The sequence below is a fragment of the Anopheles marshallii genome, chromosome 2 (assembly GCF_943734725.1).
Source record: "Anopheles marshallii chromosome 2, idAnoMarsDA_429_01, whole genome shotgun sequence".
Lineage (NCBI taxonomy): Eukaryota > Metazoa > Arthropoda > Insecta > Diptera > Culicidae > Anopheles > Anopheles marshallii.
In genome coordinates, this window is record NC_071326.1 from 81,129,824 (window position 1) to 81,154,188 (window position 24,365).

At 42.5% G+C, this 24,365-nt stretch overlaps 22 non-coding genes across 22 annotated transcripts; all 22 read right to left on the reverse strand.

The window, feature by feature from the left end:
- Positions 1-20,068: 20,068 nt before the first annotated feature.
- On the reverse strand, positions 20,069-20,140 carry Trnap-cgg (transfer RNA proline (anticodon CGG)). Its single transcript has one exon. It is a non-coding gene; the product is annotated as a tRNA-Pro (tRNA).
- A 115-nt stretch (positions 20,141-20,255) lies between these two features.
- Positions 20,256-20,327, reverse strand: Trnap-ugg (transfer RNA proline (anticodon UGG)). The gene has a single exon. It is a non-coding gene; the product is annotated as a tRNA-Pro (tRNA).
- A 115-nt stretch (positions 20,328-20,442) lies between these two features.
- Positions 20,443-20,514, reverse strand: Trnap-cgg (transfer RNA proline (anticodon CGG)). The gene has a single exon. It is a non-coding gene; the product is annotated as a tRNA-Pro (tRNA).
- Positions 20,515-20,716: 202 nt separating this feature from the next.
- Trnap-cgg (transfer RNA proline (anticodon CGG)) lies at positions 20,717-20,788 on the reverse strand. Its single transcript has one exon. It is a non-coding gene; the product is annotated as a tRNA-Pro (tRNA).
- A 202-nt stretch (positions 20,789-20,990) lies between these two features.
- Trnap-cgg (transfer RNA proline (anticodon CGG)) lies at positions 20,991-21,062 on the reverse strand. The gene has a single exon. It is a non-coding gene; the product is annotated as a tRNA-Pro (tRNA).
- A 115-nt stretch (positions 21,063-21,177) lies between these two features.
- On the reverse strand, positions 21,178-21,249 carry Trnap-cgg (transfer RNA proline (anticodon CGG)). Its single transcript has one exon. It is a non-coding gene; the product is annotated as a tRNA-Pro (tRNA).
- A 115-nt stretch (positions 21,250-21,364) lies between these two features.
- On the reverse strand, positions 21,365-21,436 carry Trnap-ugg (transfer RNA proline (anticodon UGG)). Its single transcript has one exon. It is a non-coding gene; the product is annotated as a tRNA-Pro (tRNA).
- Positions 21,437-21,551: 115 nt separating this feature from the next.
- On the reverse strand, positions 21,552-21,623 carry Trnap-ugg (transfer RNA proline (anticodon UGG)). Its single transcript has one exon. It is a non-coding gene; the product is annotated as a tRNA-Pro (tRNA).
- A 115-nt stretch (positions 21,624-21,738) lies between these two features.
- Positions 21,739-21,810, reverse strand: Trnap-ugg (transfer RNA proline (anticodon UGG)). The gene has a single exon. It is a non-coding gene; the product is annotated as a tRNA-Pro (tRNA).
- Positions 21,811-21,925: 115 nt separating this feature from the next.
- Positions 21,926-21,997, reverse strand: Trnap-cgg (transfer RNA proline (anticodon CGG)). The gene has a single exon. It is a non-coding gene; the product is annotated as a tRNA-Pro (tRNA).
- Positions 21,998-22,112: 115 nt separating this feature from the next.
- Trnap-cgg (transfer RNA proline (anticodon CGG)) lies at positions 22,113-22,184 on the reverse strand. Its single transcript has one exon. It is a non-coding gene; the product is annotated as a tRNA-Pro (tRNA).
- A 115-nt stretch (positions 22,185-22,299) lies between these two features.
- Positions 22,300-22,371, reverse strand: Trnap-ugg (transfer RNA proline (anticodon UGG)). Its single transcript has one exon. It is a non-coding gene; the product is annotated as a tRNA-Pro (tRNA).
- Positions 22,372-22,573: 202 nt separating this feature from the next.
- On the reverse strand, positions 22,574-22,645 carry Trnap-cgg (transfer RNA proline (anticodon CGG)). Its single transcript has one exon. It is a non-coding gene; the product is annotated as a tRNA-Pro (tRNA).
- Positions 22,646-22,760: 115 nt separating this feature from the next.
- On the reverse strand, positions 22,761-22,832 carry Trnap-cgg (transfer RNA proline (anticodon CGG)). The gene has a single exon. It is a non-coding gene; the product is annotated as a tRNA-Pro (tRNA).
- Positions 22,833-22,947: 115 nt separating this feature from the next.
- Trnap-ugg (transfer RNA proline (anticodon UGG)) lies at positions 22,948-23,019 on the reverse strand. The gene has a single exon. It is a non-coding gene; the product is annotated as a tRNA-Pro (tRNA).
- A 115-nt stretch (positions 23,020-23,134) lies between these two features.
- Positions 23,135-23,206, reverse strand: Trnap-ugg (transfer RNA proline (anticodon UGG)). The gene has a single exon. It is a non-coding gene; the product is annotated as a tRNA-Pro (tRNA).
- A 115-nt stretch (positions 23,207-23,321) lies between these two features.
- On the reverse strand, positions 23,322-23,393 carry Trnap-ugg (transfer RNA proline (anticodon UGG)). The gene has a single exon. It is a non-coding gene; the product is annotated as a tRNA-Pro (tRNA).
- Positions 23,394-23,508: 115 nt separating this feature from the next.
- Trnap-ugg (transfer RNA proline (anticodon UGG)) lies at positions 23,509-23,580 on the reverse strand. Its single transcript has one exon. It is a non-coding gene; the product is annotated as a tRNA-Pro (tRNA).
- A 115-nt stretch (positions 23,581-23,695) lies between these two features.
- On the reverse strand, positions 23,696-23,767 carry Trnap-ugg (transfer RNA proline (anticodon UGG)). Its single transcript has one exon. It is a non-coding gene; the product is annotated as a tRNA-Pro (tRNA).
- A 115-nt stretch (positions 23,768-23,882) lies between these two features.
- Positions 23,883-23,954, reverse strand: Trnap-ugg (transfer RNA proline (anticodon UGG)). The gene has a single exon. It is a non-coding gene; the product is annotated as a tRNA-Pro (tRNA).
- Positions 23,955-24,069: 115 nt separating this feature from the next.
- Trnap-ugg (transfer RNA proline (anticodon UGG)) lies at positions 24,070-24,141 on the reverse strand. Its single transcript has one exon. It is a non-coding gene; the product is annotated as a tRNA-Pro (tRNA).
- Positions 24,142-24,256: 115 nt separating this feature from the next.
- Positions 24,257-24,328, reverse strand: Trnap-ugg (transfer RNA proline (anticodon UGG)). Its single transcript has one exon. It is a non-coding gene; the product is annotated as a tRNA-Pro (tRNA).
- Positions 24,329-24,365: the final 37 nt, after the last annotated feature.

The window sequence follows — 24,365 nt, forward strand, 5'->3', positions numbered from 1 at the left end:
TGACTTAAACGGTACATTAGGAGCAGTGCGCTTTTTGCTTCCCTTTGTGGCGTTGTTGTGCAAGTAGGATCGCTTACGTCAGGGGCGTATTATGGGTTCGATTGGTGGAAAGATTGGCGTAGGAAATAAGCATTATTGGGAGAGCGAAAGTAAATTTGGCAACAAGCACCCTTCTGCTATAGGCTGTGTGTATGTTTTGTTAACTTGTTTTTCTATTACTTAAGGTTACTCAATACTCTCGTATTGAGGGTTTTAATGTTTAATAATACTACTAACCACTTATAATAGTACTAACCATGCATAGGTAGTGAAATGCAGTAAGGTATTTTTCTGTATTTTAATCTTGCTATATAACCGCAGTTATATTGAGATATATTGATATAGATATGTTGCTCCAAAAAGGATCCAAAATATTTCACAAATCCTGATATAAATAGTCAACCAGTATCTCTAACATGTTAATAAAGTCAAGATAAAGATTTGCAATGGTATGTCGCAATTCTGTCTTACTTCATGCTCTTATTATGTAACATTTGAGGCAAACATCAAGGATCTTGTTTGTTGAGGGGAGACTCAAAGAGGCTGGAGAGTTTAATGACGAGATCAAGTGGATATATCTCAGATAAAATGAAATTTTAGATAGAGAATTACTACCAATATTAGTCTAGAAGTCTGGTTCGGTTAAGTCCATAATAAGTACCCAATTATGCGTTGAGGTGGTCTTCAAAAAATTATCCATTGCCCACCAAAAATAGGCTTAGAACGCTATAAAAAAAATAATTGTCTTATAGACTTACTTTGACAATTAAGACATTGGACATTTTCTTATTGGACATTACGAGCTATTTGGCTAATAACTTCAGTATTATGGTTAACATGGTTAATAAGAAGTATGTCTTTGAGGAATCCTATTACCATTTTGACATGAATAGCAGCGAGATATAGACGTATGTGTTCTATATAAGTTTACCAAGATATTTGTTCTTTTCATTACCTTACCACATGAAGACCCTATCATGAGATCATATGTTACAGTATCAAATATTGATATCAATTCCTTCATTTAGTCCAGATGTGATTGACTGCAGATGATGATTATGTGAACCAGCAGCAGAATTCTTTGAATTTACAAGTCGATGTTTAGATTCAGAAGAGAATTGGAACTGAGATTTGAGCCCGTAAAGTCCTCTTAGATCTTCCATAAGGACAGAAGAGGAGTGGTAGGCTCAAATTCAGATGGAGTTAAGGCGTTGATTCGTCCGCCAGAAGGGCGAGATAATGGATTGGCAAACGACGGCGCTCGACTGTGAACGATTTAAAGGACTCCAGCACCAGGTCAGAACAGCGAAATGGTTGAGGCAGGCGTTAAGTAAGTAAGTAAATCTTTGTAAATAAAATACAAAAACCAAACATGCTTGGCATGGTGATTAAAGTGATAGATATTGGTTCAACGACCAAACAATTTCATCCGCGGACCACTTTTACCCTTTGCCACGGAACCAAAGTGATCCGCGGACCTTAGGTTGCAGACCACTGCAGTACAACTACAAGAAATGCTGTACACAATCTGAAATACAAGAAATAACACAAAAGCTTAATACGGCTGAGTTCTGAAACTTGTTGAGACACTCACCCAAACACATGTTATTTCCATCGAAAATAAATAAAACACACACTAAACAACCCATAACACTCTTGAAAAGTATTGGACCCGTTCCAACCTGAAACACACATGAATAATTGAAGCATTACTCATCACTTCCAGCATCGTGCATTGCACTAGTGTAATCATAAGCGTAGAAAAAAAATCTCTTCACCAGCAAAGACACTGTTGTCACAAAATTAATATTCATTGAAAGCATTTCCCTTGCGCGATCCAAACCCATGGAAAGCCTCGGTGCTTCGGTCCCCCAGAACATGCGCGTCCGAATGAATGGGTGGCATTGTGTTGGAAGGTAAATGTATGCATAAACAACCCCATAACCCAAGATAGAAGAGTATTATCGATAAAAGCCTTAGTGTGGCGCTGGTTTTTGGGGTGAGGCTCGCCTTTCCCGGGACTGTTCTTGTGCATTTGCATTTTCGTTGCGTTTTGGCATGCGTGTACGTGAGGAGAAAGATAGTTTTTATTCCTCTTGTTTACGCATCTTGAACATCTTTCCATTAATAACATCGTCCATCCGTTTTGAAACACAATCTCCAGAGACTTGCTGCTTCGGTATGGTATGGTATCATCATCTTCGGTTCTCCCATATGCAAACGTTACTTACTCGTTACTTCATTATTTTGGTGGCATTAACCGAAAAAGAGAAAAGAAACCAAAAAAAAAACATAATCAACAAGCGCTTCAATGGCGCTATTTATTCTACGTTCGACAGCTCCGCATTAAACTGCCCAGTTGCAGCATCAACCCCGCCGCCGCCGCTCGGGACACGGTTTTGATTTATTGCGGACCATTTTTTGATTTTCGCCGTCCGAATGATTTTTTTTTTGCTGGCCGCCGTGCGCAAATCACGGTGCAAATTGATTGCTCAAAAATCTGAACGATCGTAAGCGGGAGGTTACGATCGATTTGTGCGGCGCACGGATACGCTATATGCTACCGGGGCATTGTACACGCATCGGCGGCTACCATTTGCGCAACAATGTTGCAGTCGGTCAATTTTTTTCTTCTTTTATATAAATCGTGCGACGGTTAAACATATTTCTTGAGGTTATGAAAAAAACAGCAACCCGCATTGATGCATTGATGTGCAATCGATCAAGTTTATTGCTTGCTTGGAAGGAAAAAGGGAAGAGTGTTATTAAAAAGGTTCATGAATATGTGTCGAGAGAAGACATTTTATACAGAAGAAAATATAAGTAGGGAGGTAACAACAAGATATTCGAAAAGAAATATAATTTACTTCACGCACAAGCACCAAATATTACTTAAGTCAGACGTGGCTTTACTTAGAACAAATGATGTAATCTGATAAGTACTTTATGCAATAGGACTATTTTCCCAATCGCAAGCTCTAAATCGTCCGTAAACGTGTCGATACGGGACGCTGTGCAGCTACGTATTCAACAACAAAAGTAATTGATTCGATTACTGCAGTAAGTGTGAATAAATCAGATGCAAATTGCCACTAATTCTGTGAAATCAAGCTCACTACAGCACATCCCACCAGCATCACACCCGTAGTATCGCACACGAACGAGAACACACAGAGAGAAAAAGGGAGAGAAAGAGAATGTCACTGGATACTGGCAAGATTTATGATCACCGTTTCAGCGCCTGCAGTACACTTCTGCATCATCGGTACTATGCCCAACGCCTACGGTAAGGTACCTAGGATCTGGGCGAGTGAGTAAGATGTCGCCGTGAGCGATCGTTGGCATATTGTTCCAGTGGATCTGCCCATCCCGATGCTCCCGGAGGTCGCGAATGCTAAATAGACGAACCATAAACCAAGGGTTGGCGCTGGCGCTGTACGGCCGCAGACCTTCATCCGATCCCCATCGGTTTGCCGTTTTCGCGTGGTACGCTAATTAACGATGCCATTTGCAGGTTATGAATCACTACCTAGAACCGGTTCAGTTCATTCAGGCTGCTAGTACAACCCGCACCGGGAGGTTATATCAATCCCGAGCGCTGAGATCTCGGTAAGGGTAATGTACAGCACAAACAATTTTGCGACGGAACAGGCCGTTTTTCATCCGACTGCAAATCCTGCTGCACGCTGGCAGCGGTAATCATCAATGCTGTTATCACGGATGGGAAGAAAAATTCTTTCCACACACGCCTTTGCTAACGCTAACGATTTGTGTAAACGGTTTGATGAATGGGAGATGCACTGAGCTAATCCCGGAATTAATCAACCAGCAAGAAGTTGTGCTGAAGGAATGTCTGCCATGACCACGTGAGTGGGTTTTACCATTAGATTTTTATTTGCAGTATATTTAAATCTTGGGAATAATTATTGTTAATTACCCGAGCCAAGGTTATCCGGATAATTGTACAACACGGATAAAAGGCACAGCTTTGTTGGACGTTTATTTTATCGTGAAACATATCTGTAAGTCTTGTTGGAATTTCTGGTACTGCTGGTTCTCCTGAGGGTCATTTAATGATTATAATTGAAAACTTTACTATTCACAGTCTTTACGTCAAATTTGTATGTTTTTTTTTTCAAATGGAGCTGTCTATAATGGGGTTATTAGACCTGTCCGATTCCGATTTGACAGATAGTCGCCAAACGATTTTGTCGTCTATCTGTCAAACTCAGGACTCTGACAGAGCTGTTGACGGATAGATGCCGACCGCTAGTGTAATAACGCTGCGAAACGCATAATCAATAAATTTCATTTTATTTCTTTAAAACTGAAAAGTTCGAATGAAAAAATATACGTTAAAAACATGTATCACCGATTTTGTATCAAAACAACTCAAAAGTAAACAAATCGCCTCTGTGACAGATAAACGACTGCCCGAAGCAAATCGGAATTGTGCATGCTCGATTCTGATTTTGGGATTGTCGACTATCTGTCAAACACGATTTGACAGATGGACGACAAACTCGTTTGACAGAATCGGACAAGTCTGATAACCCCAAAAGTAGCATTGCGGATTAACTGTCATCCTGATAAACCCAACAAAACGATGATTCACTGTCCACATGAAAAGCGGTTAAGTGGAAAAGGGCGATCGTTTTTCTTTGTCTATAGTGTGTGTTTTTCAAGTTTTATGTATGAACAACATTGAGCGCACTGACATGATTTATAATTCAAAATTTGACTATTTATTTTTTAGTAGTTTTGAAGGTATTTCTCTTCAACATAAAATAAAGTATACTCATCTCTGTTTACCCAATGTATAAGAGTACCAGCCAAAGCAAGTCTTAGGACATAATTTACGCTTATTACAAAATCATTACACTTTGACGTTGCATGATGCGCATGCAACCCGTTTGCTTTCCGACGCCATACGTTGCCTACCACCATTGCTCACAAACAAACGCGACACCGCAGACGATCGAGTTCTCTGCTAACGCACCACTAACAGTTCGATTCAATAAAGGGCCCGTAACACCACCCCAAGCGATGCGAGAAACACCAGAACGCATCGGATGATAGACGTTTACGTTTCGTGATGAGTTTTATGGCGTTTGCTTGTTAGCGACAGTACGATCAACCATGACGGCGGCACTTGTACATGGCCCACTCGTACAGCATTCGTAATTCGTAAACCTCCCTCTATCAACGACGATCGAAAGCCGCTTGATGGCTTGTACCCCGGGCAGCACAAAGGGATAGTCGATCGTGCAGGTCACGATCGATACCGTGCAGCCGCCAGCCACGGCGTGTGCGTCCGTAATCGGAGATTTTTGGACAAAAATTTATGAGCTTCGGGGGGGATAAAATCGTAAAATGTGTGTAAAACATATTTTAACGAGTTTGGTTTTTATAGGAAACGCGTGTTGGCCAAACGTAACGGTTGTCGACAATGTTTGTTGGTTTGGAGTAAAATTATGACTTATGATTCGTGGGCACCGGACTGGTTGTTATGTATCCCTAATTACGATTTTGTTTTAAATTAAGACAATATTTAATGTATGTTTTTGCTAGCGACAGAACGTTTCATCAAGAAATTAATGATTACAGTTGGAGTTAATGATGGCACTCTTCGTATTCCTAAATTGTTTCTGTCAGTTGAAATTGGCTGAGGGTGGAATGATATTTAATAAGTAATATAAAATCCATAATATAAATAAATGTTCCCACATTTTATCAGAGACAAATGACCGAGCATATCGATCGCTCCAAGACTATCGGTGTATAAGACCAAACAACATGCCAAGAGAATGAATTAAGCTAACTGAACTTTTCCATACTAAAAATCGTATGTATTACACCTATTCATAACTTCCATAGTTCACAGAAAGGTATTATCTCAGCGTTCGGTCAACTACACCGTGCGTCATAAGTCGATTTCGAACACAGATGGTAACTCATATCAAGAACTTGAAGACTTATGCTAAGTAGTCTAAATTTACTATTAACTGGACTGGACTGAACTGAAATCAGTTCTATATGTCAGAATAATGCCTGGCACGACTTATTTACAACTGATCTTTTAATCACAAAGACAAAGACCTAAACTCCATGGTTCTAAAATCGAAGTAAATACATGAAGGTTCATTAGCTTCATTATGGTAGTATCCACACTATCTCAGACCAAGTGGTCTAAAAGTGTTGTTAGTCGTTCTAGCGTTCGAATTAGCATCCTTAAATTAAATATGTAAGCTTTGTATTCACCTGTGCAATTGGAAATTTATAGCGTAGGAGGACAAGATATTTTATAGGTAACGATAGTGGCCATGGGTGGTTTAAGAACGCATTGCCTTCATAGCCTCGACTTCGATTTTTTTGTGGTTGTCCTCAAAAAAAAAACTTCAAAGAAACAGTCACAGTCCATACATATATTCCCATACAGTAGTGGTAAAGACCTCCTAGAAACAGCCTCCTTTGTTTCTCAATCAAAGTATTATTATGTTGTTCTAGATCAGATCTCCTTTTTAAATGTGTTATACCCTACATAACACAAGTATACTTAGACACAAGAATGTTTGAATACAATTAAAATTCAATACTAAAATAAAAAATAAAAAAATTGTAAACTTTAATTTAATTGGATATTTTTTGAAATTGTATGCTCGTACATTCGTTATAGGAAAGTCAAATAAATAACATACAGGTGCTAAAAACATTGACAAACGTCTTTCAGGTGTCATAAAAGAACATTTCAATAGCCTACATGATTGCCACCGAAACGGCTGGACTGGCACTAGTTCAAGCTCGAACGAAACCAACCAACAACGAAAAGAATACAATGAAGCAGTGGCAACTATTTCGGCAGAATCTAATTAGAAGAACATGGTTTCCAACAACCGCAAGCAAAAAAAAACGAATATCGCTTCAAGTACCTAAACGTTTATTTCCGCCGGCGCTTCTGACGGCACTTCGGATGGAAACGAGCTGAACAACGGAGAGAGCAAAAAAAAAATCACACACTGCAGACAAGGATGTACAACAATAAACTCTGATACCATAAATCATTCACCATTATGGCAGCTAGGCATAACCTCCGCGTCAGTTCGGTTCGCCAACGAAGCCTAGACGACGTATATCGTACAAAACCCCGCACTCGTGCGGATCGGCTTTGCGGGCCGTTGTTGGTTAAGGTAATACCTCCCATCTTGCGTTACTCTGAGGCAACCCCCACCTAGGCAATCCGCCAGGTGACGAACCGGTCCCCAAGAATAGAACAGCTTCTGGCTAAGAGGAGGGCCCCCCACACCCTGCCTCCCGGACATGTGGCCCAATGAAATGAGGAACTCATTCAGCAGACATGCGATTTCCTCATTTTATCACCACCTAATTGAATAGTCACGACACCGTCGACCGAACCTCTGGTTGCCTTGTACGGTAAAGCACGCCTGGATGGTTGATGAGTGCGAATGTTGCTTTTTTTAACCGCTAATGTGGTAATCTTGGCTGTCTTGGAGAGCTGGAAAACGACTCGCACCTATCGGTGTGCAATAATTATGCTAGAGTTTTTTTTCCCCCCGATGCTTGTACGGGTAGTATCAGCTTCAGATTTATGGAGATACCTCACTCATTATACAGATTCTGCGCTTACGAGCATCACATTTGCAAAACTCGGCAGGTTCTTCAGGATACAAATTTTCCTTTAACCATTTCTTGCGGTTTACAACGATCTTTAATCGATTTCTTGGGCCAACTCTCAACCGGATGGGCCCGTAACGTCCGGGCTCTGTTGCCAAAAAATCGCCTCCAGCTTTTCCGAACGATTTATCATTGTGGCAAGCGCGACGTAATAATCGTAATCGATTCAATCGAATCTTCCCCACCTGTATCCACCGGTTCCACCTTCCCGGCGGAGCTCTGTAATTGTGGGGGCCTGCATCGTTGCTGGCCGGCTCCATCTCATACTGCTCCATTCTATGCCCTGGGATGTTCTATTCTACCAGCATGACCTTCAACTTGCCCGCAAACGCGAGAACCGTGCTCCAAAACTACACCCGGACCCGATCCTTTCGACCAAAAGTAGCGATACCAAAGGTTCGAGAAGAACGCAGCAACAAAAAAACCGCATCTGAAACATATCTGCCAAAAAAACGAGCCACACCGTTCGTTTGGGGTTTGCGATCGACGCGTTTCGGTCTGGGGCGATTGTTGGTCTTCTTCGAAAATAATTATCTTCATCTTTGCCGAAACTTCATCCGGCGGTGGAGGAATCAGGAGGAAGAGAGGGATGCGATGGATACCGATTCCACCGATAGCCGCCGCAGCCTCTTTGCCGTGGTTGGAACCGGTTCTGGGGCTCTTTGTAATCACCTCCGGGCCGTCGGTACGTCAGGTTTCCTGGTGTGTTTCCTGGTTCTTGTCCGAAAAAAGAGTGTCTAGAGGGTTCTTCACAAGCGCCCTTTCTATTGGGTCTGTGTGTCCGTTCGGTGGAAGCGATTCAGCGACTTCATAACTGAGCCACGTACCATGCAAACACGTACGTGCACCAGCAGTACGTACCGACGGCGATGACAAGCAGCAAAATCTTGCCGCAACACGTACGAACGGATGCACAGGTCGGGTGTCAGGTGAGGCAGATGCTCCAACGCGGATCTCAAGTCACCGGTGACTCCCATGTGTATGCACTATACTCTCAAGCACACCCCGTAGATACACACACCACCAATGGTTCTACGTCACCTAGCCACCCCGATCCGCTTGAGTGTGGAATAAATTTATGGAATGATACTGCTGCGGCGATAAATAATGAGCGATATTTATTCCGACCAGCCGGCGTCTGTTCTACCCCACGGTCTGTGGAGACCGGTTGGCATATTGGTACAAAACCCCACTCGACGGCAAAACAGCAGCCCCAACAGCGCCAGCAGCCGGCAACAAATGCGGAAGAGTGTGTTAAGGTCAATTCAGTACCGCCCGGTGAAGACCGTTGCCGGCCCGATACCGTGAGACGGGGGACGAATTGAAACGAGCACGGTTTCACGGTGCTGTGAAATCACGGAAATCCCAACCTATACGCTGACTGCTGGACGGTGGCGTTAAAGCTCGTCCAACTCTTTGTGATGTGATTGTGCCGACCGGTAAACCATTTGATGGGGGTTAGTGTCGCTGGTGCGTGTGTACAGCAGAAAAAGGCACGCGTACACACGCGTAGATAAAAATAGTTAACCGACGTGCGTTTAGGGACGTTTTTTAACAAAGCCGCTGCTAGATGAGGCCGTCGAACTCGCCGCCCCGACAGTGCAGACTTTGATCAAACATTTTGACGGTAAATACAGATGGTCATAACACACAGAATAACACAAGTAGCTGGTAGAGGGCAGAAACGGCATGCGAGTTCAATACAGATCTATTCCAGATATCTAGCGCTACACGCCCAAGATCTCGGAGCAAAGTTCCAGATTTTGAGTGAGAGTGAGGTTCAGGTACGTTGTGTACAAATAGAATCATGCAAGATAAATGTACAGCCTGGCCAGCCAGTGAATCAAAAGAAATGTTAAGTCCAATGTTAAGCAATGACTCAACGACCAAAATTGAGGATGCTCAAGTCCACGTCCAAGTCCAGTTTATATGAAGAAATAGAAAATTAATGTCTAGTATATCAAGTACTTGCAATGTTTAAACATGAGATCAGTTGATAAGTTACAGAGATATTCATAATTAAGATGAAGATGATCAACTCTGTCTAGCAATAATCACGTCAGGCAAGTATATTTGTTGCGAAACTTCAACTGAAAAAAAAACGATTCAGATGCGAGTTAACAGATCTGTCAAACTGTCTTATTAATGGAGAATTCCTAAGAATTCCAACAAAACCAGTAACTATGGCAGCTTTTAAAGAACTTCATTAGACACGTCAGACATGACATCCGACGTCACAATGAACTTTAAGATATTCGTCTTGGAGTCGAACTAGTAAATTATAATTATAGTAAGTTATGGCTAAAGTGAGACGTAGTAAGTAGTATTGTTTTAGATATACATTTGCTGATATGCCATTATAAATGTGGTTCTTGTTGAGAGCGAATTCTTATGTCATCTGCAGCTACTCTTGTGAGATTGATTTTTGCTATTTTTGTTGCGGTAGATAATGTTGTTAAGACACTAAATATTTTTTTTTACCGATGAAGTGTCCACCGTTCATGGTCCGAAAATCAAACGGTATGATTAAAAACCTCAATTGCACATTTATTATCGAACTATTTGGCAAAGAAATAAATAAAACTGTTTTCGAATAACTGGAACCACATTAAAATCTCACATTTTACAGTGATAACTGCACGAGAGCGATAATTCTTATCAATCCTACTGCACAACCATAAACAATTGTTTACGATCTGTTTGTGTACGGTTGTATAGTAACTTCCTTGTTGTAATACGTGTTCTAAAGCGTCCGTTACAAAGCAACCGTTACAATCACACCGTCGATCGTTGTTTACTAAACCGATTTCATAACAACAGCCACCTCCGCAACACCATTTTACAGTAGCGTGCCGTTTGCGATTTGTGTTTCCACCGTGCGGCCCTTTCAAAACGCCAACGCATTACAGTTGGAACACAATTTCCTGCTGTACGACTTTCGCTTTACGATTTTTTTTTGGTATGCTTTTTTTTTGGGGGTGAATTTTCTTTTGCAATTACAACGATCGGTAGCTAAACAGCATGTTGCAATTCACTACCGCTTAATTATAGACACCCCGACTCGACTCGAATGGATCCACACTCAGCTCAGGTGGAACAAATCTTATTATTTTTTTTTTTTTTCATTTTCGAGTTAGCGAACGCAATCCGAAAAAGCACCTTGCAATAGAACAAGTAATCCTCCATGACTCATCGGTGTAGTGTGTCGTGCGCAAGGTGAGCAAACATCCCGAAAAATCCCACTCGGCGTTCGTGTATGAATGGAGCGTAATTTAAGCACCCGTAGATCGTGATGATGTGCTAGCGAACCTGGCAGCGGTGGAGTCATCGTCGCAACATGAATTTTGATTGATTGGTTAATTGAGGCATTATTCATCACGCGTATACCCCATCAAGATGGTATAGGATGTTCAACTGGATGGGTTGTCCAAAACGGAGCTTCCACTTAATTAGCTCTCATTTAAGGGCGTATGGAGGTTGGTTGAATGTAATAAAACACAACAAATGTATCGTAACGTACCTCAAAATGATAGACGACAAGCCGAATAGAATGCTTTATTTGCGCAGATATTCCTAACATCACGATGAGTTTATAAGAGAGACATGAACCATGCCTCTTAGACAATCAATTATAAGAATTCTTCGATGAATTTGCTTGAAGATTCCTGAGTTTCCGGACATTATTCAATTTCTGAATATTCTTAAGTTTGTGAAGATTACAAAATTTCGTACAATTCCTGTAAATTTTTGAACATTTCTGAGTCTCTGAGGAGTAATGTTTTCTACGATTCCTAAAGACTCTGAAGATTACTAAAATTCTTACGAATTCCGTAAATTTCTAAAGATTTCTGAGTCTCTGAGGAGTGTTCTTTTCTACGATTCCTAAGACTCTGAAGATTTGTAGATACATGAATAGTTGTGAATCTCTGAAGATTAATGAATAATTCACACTCAAAGTTGTTCATTAGCGTCATTCAGATGCTTGAATATAAGTCGGATTCAACAAACGCTGGAACAAAGTCGGATTCAACAAATCGAACTGAAGCCAAGATAGGCATTGGTATTTTTTTCCCCCTTAAATTCAACAATTTCATTCAAAAGATCGTTCTTCAGCTTGTAGTACAGCTTCGAAAAGCCTCATATCACTGTAGAGAGTAATTTTTGAAAAATATAATTGTAAACATGCCGAAACGTGTGACTTTAATTTCCCTTTCGGACGACATTAAACATGTTGACATGTGCGTATGATGAATGGAATGGACGGGCATCTTGGTTTACCTCATCCACCCCGTTCCGGACCTTTAAACCGTGACGAATTACATTACAGTCGAGCGAAAGAGATAACTACCGATCAAGCGAATCCATCCTGTAACGGCAGGCGGTTTTCCACCGAAATCTCACGCACGCAATCATGAACACTAGACTGACCCCAAAGGAGCCAGAAAAATAAGGCAACCGCATAGCAGACAACTGACCAGTCGCAGAGTGGCCGCCACCAACGGTGAGTGTGTGTGTGAGTCGTCACGGTGCACGGATTACGCCATCCATGTATGCACGTTAAGGCACACACGCCGTTTGCTCACTGCACTGGGAAGACCCATTGCTGGCCAGCCGTGGCCAGGCAATTGGAAGCCGTGCAATGTTTTCTACCATACACGTTACATTACCAGCTTCGGTAAAATATTTCACCTCGTTGCGTGCACCTCACCTTACCACACGCTTGCTGTAACGGTCGTGATCCTGCTGCTGTGACGTAATGGAGGCGGACTTTCGTGCAAATGGCCTTTTCCTCTGCGTTATTTCATAGAGGCAGCGGTTAGTTGCAAACGGCCTGCCGCCAGATCGGAATCGTGGTAGTATTTTTTTTTTTGGTTCGTTGTTGGTAAAGCTTCTGCTGCCACGGTCAGCGCTACCGAATCGAAAGGAAAATCAACGCACCTCAGCGCTGTTTGGATAAATGCGGCCATTGTTTACTTTTAACACCTCGGCTGCCATGTGAAGCTGCGTACCGTGTACCACTGATCAACGACTTTGAAGCTTTCTTTTGACCATGGTCATGAGCTTTTCTCTGTCTCTACCGCTCCATCTCCACACGAGTGCACATTGCACAACACCATTGTGTGTCATTTGGTTTCGAATGCAAACGAGAAAAGCTGCGAATGCTCATTAAATCACGCCGGAAAAGTGTAGCGGGAGCTTGAACTAAGTCCACTACGACAGACGAACTTAAGCCTGGTGCCGGTTGCCTATCGCCGATCTAAACTCGCGCACCAAGAGAGCACGTTGAGTCTTTATGCAAGTGCGTTCAAATAACATCTTGATGGCATTTTATCTCGTCATTATGCAAGACTATTCCAAAACAATGAACCTCCTCCCTACAAAACAAAAAAAAAACCGCTTACTTATGAGTGATTTTAAAATGAACATCTAATAAGTTTATTTTTAAGAACTACTTACCGCCTATCTGAACCAACCTGTATTTACATAGGTCTTTCCCCCGGATATGGCTTCAAAATGCATCTCGATTTTGCATTCCTCGCCTGATGGTGTGCAGTATTTGGTGCCATTCCATCATGCGAAAAACCTTCCGGCAAGAAAAAAAACACGAAGGGGGGGAACCGGGTTCAACATGTAAAAACAATGGAAATGCGGCAAACTACCGGCGCGCCAGGTCAAATCTGCAATGAGAAATCGTTACGAAATGGTCATAAAAAAAATGTGTAAAATGAAATGCTCACTGAATTGGGAAAGAGGTGAAAGTGAAAGCCGAGCGCCCGCAAACTGCGGTTTTTGTGGTCACGCTCTAATTATTGACGGACGCGAGACACCTTACCAAACCAGACCGAGGGACTGGCGAGTGTTATAAATATTATTTATTTATTGTATGCATGGGAATCGAAATGTTGGCTCGCTTTGGGTTGAAGATTCGGTGTAAATTCTCTTACGCTCGCTGTACGTAGCGCTCTTTCACTGTGCTATGCAGTTCTATTTGAATGGGGATTTTCCGCCATGGTAAGCAATGTGTTCCTTAGCAAATCAGCTTCAAAGATGGTGAACTTGCAGTTTGAATAGCATTTTAAATATGGTTTTTTACAGAATGTTTTGGGTACTTTCATAAAATAGGTATTCTTGAGATATAAATGTTACAATCTCTTGGAAAAACATAAAATTGCCTGCAAATTTTTAAACAAAATTCTTGATTTATCTGTGATAGAACTATACAATAGCGACAGCCACTATTCTAGCTCGAAATGTGCTACTAGGTGTTGATGCCTTTACTATGACTTCAGCTATAAAAGCTCCAATTCTAAGCTGTTTGTCTAATAGTGTTTTCAGATGTTTAAAGACCTCCTGTATCACGCATGTGGTGTAAACTTGTCTCAATAATGAAACATAGATATCTAATGATATTGGCTCAGATAGATCCGCAGGCTCTCGCACCTTACCTCAGAATTGATCTCTTCTGCAAAACTGAAGAAGTCTTTGTCTAGAATTCCTCCGAGCAAAGCAGACATAATTCTTAAAGAGTCTTTTTGACAAAGAAAATCCTGCGAATATTGCTTCAACCTCTTCAAACTAAGTCTAGCCTGAACACTGCAGCTGACGTACAACAGAACTGTCCATTTCATTCAAGTGAGAATGGGAATTCAGTATGTTTGCTTCAGAACTCCTAAGATAATTGAACGATCTCATGTTACATTAAGCAGCTGTGATCCTTAGCTGGGATTTGAATCAACATCGGTAGCCCTCCAAGGACTTATCATCTGTTAGCTCACCAAACGAGTGCTCTATCGATTGATCATTACTGTATCATTTATTACTATAAATTAATCATTTACCTTCCACTTGCATATTTCGCTCTCAGAAAGGAACTCTGGATGCCATGTTTGTTTCAAAGTTTCCGAATTCCAAACTACTGAAAATATTGATCGTCTTTCTTAGACAGTATTAACAGCAACAAAACAAGCCTGTTAAAATAAAAAAAACGTTCGTATTTTAACCTTCATGTTGCTTATTTGCTTAAACCAGCGTATGTGGGTTTTTTTCCCTTTAACTCAAGCTTATCTACCATTCGTAGCCAAATAGTAACACAGTTCTTACGTGTTATTGCGGGCTTAAACGCACCAATCTAAACATATAAAAAACACCTAAGCAAACAAACCAGCTTCTTCGTAGTTGCTGCTCGTTCTATGCATCACTCCCGTGCCGATAGACGATTCATGTTGACGACGACGCACTTCCTGTGCGAGGACGACGGGGTCGGTAAACCATTTTTGTGTCCCTCCTCCAGGCCGCCCCGGCGATAATGCGAACGGTCGATACGGCAGTTTGTTAACTCTGCAATACATATATTATGCATTCGTTGCGGCCTAATGTTTGCACAATTTGCGTCCCCGGAATCCTACAATCTCCGTGGGTCTGGGATGGAGTTTTTTTTTGTTCGTGCTTCTTGCCTTTCTTGCACAATCTTCCCCCGTGCAGAAGACCCTGAGCCTAACCAAACGCGATCCGGCCGATCTCATCGTTCGACGACGTTTGGGTAATGTTTGAACAAGTTTTTTCGCGCAAAAAAAAAAGAACCGAAGAAACGAAACAACCGTAAACTTGTCCAAACACTGTGAGGCTCTCCAATACCCAAACACCAGCCAGCGACCTTTTCGAACGCCCGCAGGAACAGCGGACCGATGGCGGATCGGTGTGTCGAATCAACCAGATACCGGAGCAAGGCCCCCGGACCGAGACTTCGGGCTAAGGGAGCGGCACGGCGGAGGTGATACGCACGAGGCTGCCACGCGTATGACACCCAAATCTAACGTTCGAGGTCAGTCCCGCACACGCACACACCTCCCCGCTGGCTAGCCGTCACCGAAATTAACACACGAAACCTGGACTATTTTTTGTCCGGTTTTTTTTTGACATCTGATGCCCGACACGTCCACGTGCGTCGAACTTTGACAGTTGAGAGCGATGATCATCCGGCGATTGGGTTTTATTTCTTCGACAGCCGTGTTTTTCCAACCTCAACTTTCAACGGCAACGCAAATTCGAGTCGTCAGGACGCTCTTTACCGTGCCATTATTCATTGGACGCGCGAGTCTCCTTGACTTATGAGATAGCGAGATGGAGCACCGTGCTGCATTCTAGACGAACATGTTTGTTTTGTTTCTACGATCACCAACCGGCACAAACATTGGTAGTAAAACATACAGTTTGTAAATTATCGCTTATACATTCAGCGCCAGCATCTCGTTTCCCCTGTTTGCTGCTACAATTCCGCTCGGACGTTCTTGAATTGACGACTCCTCTGCTCGTTACGAATTAATTCAACACCTTTCCAGACGGCACACGGATCCGGTCGGAGGGATTAGACCGTAGCTGTAAAACACAGCAGTTCGTTTGATGTGACGCGATATGTTTGTCTCCTCACGTATTCAGCATATTCATCGGTCGCACCTCCCCGATCTCTGACGGCCATCCTCCAACTGTGCGGTGCATGAATGGGGATGTTCATCACCAATTCTGCCTCGTAGACAAGTTACAACCGTGACGTTGACGTTGTTCGATGCCGTTCGCATATGTATAAGGTGTTGGTATTCTCTCAGTTGTCCGTTTACCGGATATCTGAAGCGTATTACTGTCCATGATGCGACATGATGCTAGAATGACCAGAGGAGCCATACTGACTGTTCCTTCGGCTAGGATTGTCTATTTAGCTAAGGGTGTATGTTAATTTGCTGGAAGAGTCTTACAGGCTATCTCAGAGGTAGTTATTCTGGATTTCTGAGGGAGTCGAAGAGATGGATCTACTCGAAAAGCATCGTAAGGGCTGTGTTAGAGCAATTATTATCAGTGATTTTATTTTTATCTTCCATCGAAACTCCCGGATCTTCAAAATAATTCTTAAGATGTTGTGGAGAAAATTTGCCATTACTTTTTCGAATTTCTCCATTATTCGCAAGATTCAACATGGTATTCGCGTAGGATACAAACTGGAGTTCTGCAACATTTGGACCTCAAGATCGGTGTTCACTAATGCAGAAGAAATTCACGTCCTGTGTGTGATTCGGCGGATCTACTGGAAATGAAATGAAAAACGTAGCTCAGTTATCCTTTCATCATTCGCTGTGTAAACCGCGTTACGAAACAATTTTGAGTATTTTTTTTTCTTCTCACGCAGACACGGGGATACTAGAAAGGTTCAAACTCCTCCAATTCCACGTCAGTTGTCTAGACAACATTTGATGTTCGCAGAAAAAAGCCACAACACTCCTAACACTATCAACTTTGGGGAGAAACAATAAATGAATAAATCTTTCAGTGATCTCATAACCCTGTAACCCCAAGACTATCTAATCTTGTAGATAAGTTAACTTATATTTTCATTATTAATTTTTTATTCTTTTCCTTAATGGATATTTATTTATTTAGCCATATGACCGCCATATTGACTACAGAGAGTACAAATTCCTCAAGGCATTTCCTCCTTGTCTATCCTTGTCTAGGTGAACTCGGACATGCTCGGATGTGCTTAATGGACATACCATTTTTTAAATCTAAACTTAACAACTAATCTTAATGTAAGGTGAAGAGGGAAAATGTGAAATTTGTCACTTAATTCAGAATACATAACTTTGATGTTACCATCTCATGCACCCAATTATGCCACATAAGCATCAAATTAAACATTTACAATAGATCAAAAAGACAGACGTCCAAAAACGCTTAAACCCCTGCAAAAAAATAAGCAAGTAATCGATTACGAAGCATCCAAAAGCTGGTATACCTAAAATGCAAATGAAGCGATAAGCTGTTTTCCCGTCACACGATAAATAAATGTAAAGCAAAAAAAACACAATCTAAACGCCAGGCGACAGCCTAATTGTGGATAATTAAAATCCATAGCGTACAAGCGAACGATAAAATGGTCCACCCGATCTGTTCGCTGTTATTCGAAGCATTGTCAGCAGCCGCAAGAGGGGAAGAACTTCCCAAGCGAAACCGAGAGCGAACCCAAGATAAAACAAAACCAAAATGGCAAGCAACGAAACAGATCGAATAGCCACAGACAGTTAGCGCTATTATTGTTTCATATTTTTAAATTAGTCTAAATTGGTCCGAAGAAGCAAACGAATAAACCACGATCTTTGGGACCTGATGGGCTAATTTAGTCATTCAGTGTGTGTGTGTGTCTTTCTCTTTCCCGGGAATACCATACCGACGTAAACCGCCGTCGGACGAATGTGGATCACCCGGTTCGGTTGTTCGGCTTTGATTACCTCAAACGACCAGAACGCAGATCGTTCATGTGACCCATTGCGGGTGTCGAATCGTGTAAGAACCCCTCCCGGTAAGAACCATGGTGCCGCTGGTGTATCTGTTGGGTAGTAGGTAGCTTAAGGTCCCATGTAAGGCAGAACTTTTTCTCCAAACTGTTGTAGAAACTACGGGTAAACCGCACTCTGCTGCACACAGCTTCCTTGCAAAAGCGTAACCATGATAGTGGTGGTGGTACGAATTTAAAATAAATTGATCTTTATTTAACACCAACCGTCTGCCGTACAACGCGCCAGAGGTTTAGTGTCGCATCTCTGCAAGCCGTTCCCAACTGCACACCCCTCCAACAAGTCAGTGCAATCATTCATCCAGCATACCCGGCACAGCACGTCGATGTTATATTCATCTGCACGGGTTACACGCTTGATTAATTCGTCAATTGAAGATCGGATCAGAGAGACGAGGTTCGGTTTTATTTGGGAACCCGCGCTCAAAACGTTATTTGATTTACCAGGACTGTTTCCTAAAGTTATTAACAATGGCAAAGATATCAGCCATGGTTAGGAACTTGCTTGTGTGTTATTTTTTGTTTAATGCCAACGATTCTTTTTACAGTCAGAAAGACACCGGGAGAAAAAGACGATCATTCATTGGGCGCAATCATTCGACACAGGATGTGTGCATTTTGCTTTATTTCGTTGTTCGGCCCGGCGGTTCGTGACGGAAGACCCTTTCGTGGCCAAAATGATGGTTAGCTCCTTTGTTGTTTGCTGCACAACGTTCTGCAGGCCTTGATTAATCATAATTATTTATGCATTCTTTGCTCGCAGCACCGACTCCTCGGGGATACGAGATCGTTCGTCTGCGGATGCATTCTGGTGCATAATTTTTCTTCACAACCTGTTCGGGGTTTTCAGATTGTTTTAAACTGAAAGCACGACTTTCAAAATTTGGTTACTAAAAGACTCATATAATATCATGAATAAAGAGGTGTCCTTCAGATAATATAAACATAATACTGTAAAAAAGAACAGGAAGCATCAACAATTTATGGAAACTCAATGTACAAACAGGAAACATTGCAAGCACAATGAGAGAACACGTACTGAAAAGTGCATAATAGTGAGGGAAAATGTTAACAACTTGTTAAAATGCTTTCCTTTTTTATTCTAATGAACATTGCCTTGCAACTCTCTTTTCATCCAAACTCCAGTACATTCGGGGTAATATTTTCCGCCGACACTTTAAAGAAACATTTGCTCAAACAGAACCTTTCAAACAGTCCCAGGCATTAGCAGTCTACGCCGGCAAAGACGGAACTCGTTAGGAACTCTCTTCATCTTATGTTTATTTTCAGGAGAACAGCTTTACCCAACCCATAAATACACATTCTTTAGCGTTCTCGCACACATCAGAAAAAGCAAGCAGCAAACCGTGCAAGCAAACCGACCATCGTCAAACCTTTCAAAGAAGCAAGATGGAAAATAAATACAACGCTCTCCTGCCGCGTCACAAAACGGCTCCGAGCCATTTTGAAGCGAAGTTGTGAGTGAGCAAAAAAAAAAACACGTTGAACACATAAATGCGACAAACGAGACGCGTTCTTCAACCGCTTGTTTTCATGAATGACGGACTCAAACGGAAGACCACGTTGACAGCTCATGGAGGGACATATTTGCCGCCCGATCGGCAGAAGAGACCCCCACAAAGCGGAGATCACCGCAAAGAAGAACGATGGATTGGTTTTTTCTTTACAAGACACTCTATGACAGTTCGATGTGTCGTTTTAGCTTGCTGATGTCGAGAGCTGGAAAATCCTCAAACACTTTACTATTAGGAATCAACATCAAGAAGTAAATTTTGAAATCACGCAAACGAAAGCTTCGAAATAAAATCAAAGTGTTATTAGCTTAGCAAAACCTATTACAAAAAATCATTCACAGCATTATGCATTATATGCAATTTTGTAAACGAAATATTTCGGACCCCAAATATGGCACTAGTTACAATAAACAAAAGTGTCCTCCGCAATAGCTTCTCTTCCGTTGCTATAAAATAGCGAGGGCTCAACCGGGATTTGAACCCGGGACCTCTCGCACCCGAAGCGAGAATCATACCCCTAGACCATTGAGCCTACAGAAACAATAGAATACACACACAAACCCAGACACCAACATCCATTAACACTAGTCACAATAAAGAAAAGTGTCCTCTACAATAGCTTCTCTTCCGTTGCTATAAAATAACGAGGGCTCAACCGGGATTTGAACCCGGGACCTCTCGCACCCAAAGCGAGAATCATACCCCTAGACCATTGAGCCTACGGAAACAATAGAAGACACACACAAACCCTTACACTAACATCCATTAACACTAGTCACAATAAAGAAAAGTGTCTTCCGCAATAGCTTCTCTTCCGTTGCTATAAAATAGCGAGGGCTCAACCGGGATTTGAACCCGGGACCTCTCGCCCCCGAAGCGAGAATCATACCCCTAGACCATTGAGCCTACATAAACAATAGAAGACACACACAAACCCAGACAGCAACATCCATTAACACTAGTCACAATAAAGAAAAATGTCCTCCGCAATAGCTTCTCTTCCGTTGCTATAAAATAGCGAGACAGACACCAACATCCATTAACACTAGTCACAATAAAGAAAAGTGTCCTCTACAATAGCTTCTCTTCCGTTGCTATAAAATAACGAGGGCTCAACCGGGATTTGAACCCGGGACCTCTCGCCCCCGAAGCGAGAATCATACCCCTAGACCATTGAGCCTACATAAACAATAGAAGACACACACAAACCCAGACAGCAACATCCATTAACACTAGTCACAATAAAGAAAAATGTCCTCCGCAATAGCTTCTCTTCCGTTGCTATAAAATAGCGAGACAGACACCAACATCCATTAACACTAGTCACAATAAAGAAAAGTGTCCTCTACAATAGCTTCTCTTCCGTTGCTATAAAATAACGAGGGCTCAACCGGGATTTGAACCCGGGACCTCTCGCACCCGAAGCGAGAATCATACCCCTAGACCATTGAGCCTACAGAAACAATAGAAGACACACACAAACCCAGACACCAACATCCATTAACACTAGTCACAATAAAGAAAAGTGTCCTCCGCAATAGCTTCTCTTCCGTTGCTATAAAATAGCGAGGGCTCAACCGGGATTTGAACCCGGGACCTCTCGCACCCGAAGCGAGAATCATACCCCTAGACCATTGAGCCTACAGAAACAATAGAAGACACACACAAACCCATACACTAACATCCATTAACACTAGTCACAATAAACAAAAGTGTCCTCCGCAATAGCTTCTCTTCCGTTGCTATAAAATAGCGAGGGCTCAACCGGGATTTGAACCCGGGACCTCTCGCACCCAAAGCGAGAATCATACCCCTAGACCATTGAGCCTACAGAAACAATAGAAGACACACACAAACCCAGACACTAACATCCATTAACACTAGTCACAATAAAGAAAAATGTCCTCCGCAATAGATTCTCTTCCGTTGCTATAAAATAACGAGGGCTCAACCGGGATTTGAACCCGGGACCTCTCGCACCCAAAGCGAGAATCATACCCCTAGACCATTGAGCCTACAGAAACAATAGAAGACAGACACAAACCCAGACACCAACATCCATTAACACTAGTCACAATAAAGAAAAATGTCCTCCGCAATAGATTCTCTTCCGTTGCTATAAAATAACGAGGGCTCAACCGGGATTTGAACCCGGGACCTCTCGCACCCAAAGCGAGAATCATACCCCTAGACCATTGAGCCTACAGAAACAATAGAAGACACACACAAACCCATACACTAACATCCATTAACACTAGTCACAATAAACAAAAGTGTCCTCCGCAATAGCTTCTCTTCCGTTGCTATAAAATAGCGAGGGCTCAACCGGGATTTGAACCCGGGACCTCTCGCACCCGAAGCGAGAATCATACCCCTAGACCATTGAGCCTACAGAAACAATAGAAGACACACACAAACCCAGACACCAACATCCATTAACACTAGTCACAATAAAGAAAAGTGTCCTCCGCAATAGCTTCTCTTCCGTTGCTATAAAATAGCGAGGGCTCAACCGGGATTTGAACCCGGGACCTCTCGCACCCGAAGCGAGAATCATACCCCTAGACCATTGAGCCTACAGAAACAATAGAAGACACACACAAACCCAGACACCAACATCCATTAACACTAGTCACAATAAAGAAAAGTGTCCTCCGCAATAGCTTCTCTTCCGTTGCTATAAAATAGCGAGGGCTCAACCGGGATTTGAACCCGGGACCTCTCGCACCCAAAGCGAGAATCATACCCCTAGACCATTGAGCCTACAGAAACAATAGAAGACACACACAAACCCAGACACCAACATCCATTAACACTAGTCACAATAAAGAAAAGTGTCCTCCGCAATAGCTTCTCTTCCGTTGCTATAAAATAGCGAGACAGACACCAACATCCATTAACACTAGTCACAATAAAGAAAAGTGTCCTCTACAATAGCTTCTCTTCCGTTGCTATAAAATAACGAGGGCTCAACCGGGATTTGAACCCGGGACCTCTCGCACCCGAAGCGAGAATCATACCCCTAGACCATTGAGCCTACAGAAACAATAGAAGACACACACAAACCCAGACACCAACATCCATTAACACTAGTCACAATAAAGAAAAGTGTCCTCCGCAATAGCTTCTCTTCCGTTGCTATAAAATAGCGAGGGCTCAACCGGGATTTGAACCCGGGACCTCTCGCACCCGAAGCGAGAATCATACCCCTAGACCATTGAGCCTACAGAAACAATAGAAGACACACACAAACCCATACACTAACATCCATTAACACTAGTCACAATAAACAAAAGTGTCCTCCGCAATAGCTTCTCTTCCGTTGCTATAAAATAGCGAGGGCTCAACCGGGATTTGAACCCGGGACCTCTCGCACCCAAAGCGAGAATCATACCCCTAGACCATTGAGCCTACAGAAACAATAGAAGACACACACAAACCCAGACACTAACATCCATTAACACTAGTCACAATAAAGAAAAATGTCCTCCGCAATAGATTCTCTTCCGTTGCTATAAAATAACGAGGGCTCAACCGGGATTTGAACCCGGGACCTCTCGCACCCAAAGCGAGAATCATACCCCTAGACCATTGAGCCTACAGAAACAATAGAAGACAGACACAAACCCAGACACCAACATCCATTAACACTAGTCACAATAAAGAAAAATGTCCTCCGCAATAGATTCTCTTCCGTTGCTATAAAATAACGAGGGCTCAACCGGGATTTGAACCCGGGACCTCTCGCACCCAAAGCTAGAATCATTCCCCTAGACCATTGAGCCTACAGAAACAATAGAAGACACACACAAACCCAGACACCAACATCCATTAACACTAGTCACAATAAAGAAAAATGTCCTCCGCAATAGATTCTCTTCCGTTGCTATAAAATAACGAGGGCTCAACCGGGATTTGAACCCGGGACCTCTCGCACCCAAAGCGAGAATCATACCCCTAGACCATTGAGCCTACAGAAACAATAGAAGACAGACACAAACCCAGACACCAACATCCATTAACACTAGTCACAATAAAGAAAAATGTCCTCCGCAATAGATTCTCTTCCGTTGCTATAAAATAACGAGGGCTCAACCGGGATTTGAACCCGGGACCTCTCGCACCCAAAGCGAGAATCATACCCCTAGACCATTGAGCCTACAGAAACAATAGAAGACAGACACAAACCCAGACACCAACATCCATTAACACTAGTCACAATAAAGAAAAATGTCCTCCGCAATAGATTCTCTTCCGTTGCTATAAAATAACGAGGGCTCAACCGGGATTTGAACCCGGGACCTCTCGCACCCAAAGCTAGAATCATTCCCCTAGACCATTGAGCCTACAGAAACAATAGAAGACACACACAAACCCAGACACCAACATCCATTAACACTAGTCACAATAAAGAAAAATGTCCTCCGCAATAGATTCTCTTCTGTTGCTATAAAATAGTGAGGGCTCAACCGGGATTTGAACCCGGGACCTCTCGCACCCAAAGCGAGAATCATACCCCTAGACCATTGAGCCTACAGAAACAATAGAAGAAACACACAAACCCAGACACCAACATCCATTAACACTAGTCACAATAAAGAAAAGTGTCCTCTACAATAGCTTCTCTTCCGTTGCTATAAAATAACGAGGGCTCAACCGGGATTTGAACCCGGGACCTCTCGCACCCAAAGCGAGAATCATACCCCTAGACCATTGAGCCTACGGAAACAATAGAAGAAACACACAAACCCAGACAC